A 1,328-nucleotide genomic window follows, 5' to 3' on the forward strand; every position below is an offset into this window, starting at 1 on the left:
GTATGCATTCATATATCAGATTAATTTCTTCCTTAATATGAAGCATGAAAAGGGGTAAGAGGTGGAGTTGGTCAAAAACATGTGAGGAAGGAAGATGATAAGATAATATTGGTCCAATTCCCCAGAACCATCCCCAAATGTCACCTTGAATGCTTTTAAAAAAAATTCTTAATGCTGAAAATGACTAGTAGGAGACTTATGTTTATACTTTGCACACTAAGGCTGGACACTCTTCAATCAAGGAGAAAAATTGTTACCAGCTACCACTGAAATCTTAGAGGATTGTTCTTAACCCTAGTAGATGAAGAGCAAATATCTGCCTTTGGTGCAAGTCAGCTCTGTACATCCAATCCATTGGTAAGCCATGTGAGGAATTAAGTGTCGTTCTCCCTATTGAGTTTCCAGGCTTGCCATATTCTCCAAGAACTACACACTGAAGTTGCAGAAAGCATATAATAGACGACATAGCTTCAGTTATTTAAATTCCAATTTTAAAAGTACTTTACATAATCTAAAAGTACATGTATAAGACCATTCAGCTTCAGCAATAAATAAAGTCTTACTCTAGTGAAAATGCAGGAAGTTTTGGGGAAATATTACCTAGCATATTTTGAAATAGAAGCAATGCTTTATTTCAGAGAAGAAAATGCAGGTTGAAAGGTTTTAAAATATTAAAGACAGTTTAGCATCAATTGAAGAAATAACATTTTCTAGAAACAACAGAGAATAAAAGTTACAACAATATTATCAACAACTTGCAAATGATTCAAAACAGATTTTATGGCCAAAATGCTGAAAGGTGGGCCCTGTACACCAAAGGGCACATACAAATCCACGTAAAGGCAAAGCACCAGTTAAATGATTCACAGTTTCATGTAAAGCCCATCAAATAGATAAATCTGGAAAATCTTTGGATGTACATTGTGACTTTTGTATCTCAACTAGCACTTTGGGACCTTGGACAAGGTGTTAGGAAAGAAATCAATATTTACTCAGGACCAAGACTTTCAAGATGACTGCGTGAGGTAGAAGGAAGAGGGAGAAGAAGAACCTGCCCAAAGTTCACTGTTCATCTACTATGTCCGATTCTGTAGGAGTCTTCATGGCCATGTTCAGTAATGATTGCATACTGACAGTACTGATAAAACTATCAGTGTTTTGTTCTCAGAGCTTTTGGTCCTTTCATTTTGTTAGTATGTTTTTGCCCTACATGATGGGTCTACGTACCGACAGAGACATGTACAACTTGCCTCTATCATCAGCTCCTTACCGGCTAGTTGAGCTAAGTTATTCCTGGTGGCCTCTGAGTAAACTGCAAGAACAGAAGC

The sequence above is a fragment of the Rhinopithecus roxellana genome, chromosome 7 (genome assembly GCF_007565055.1).
Source record: "Rhinopithecus roxellana isolate Shanxi Qingling chromosome 7, ASM756505v1, whole genome shotgun sequence".
NCBI lineage: Eukaryota > Metazoa > Chordata > Mammalia > Primates > Cercopithecidae > Rhinopithecus > Rhinopithecus roxellana.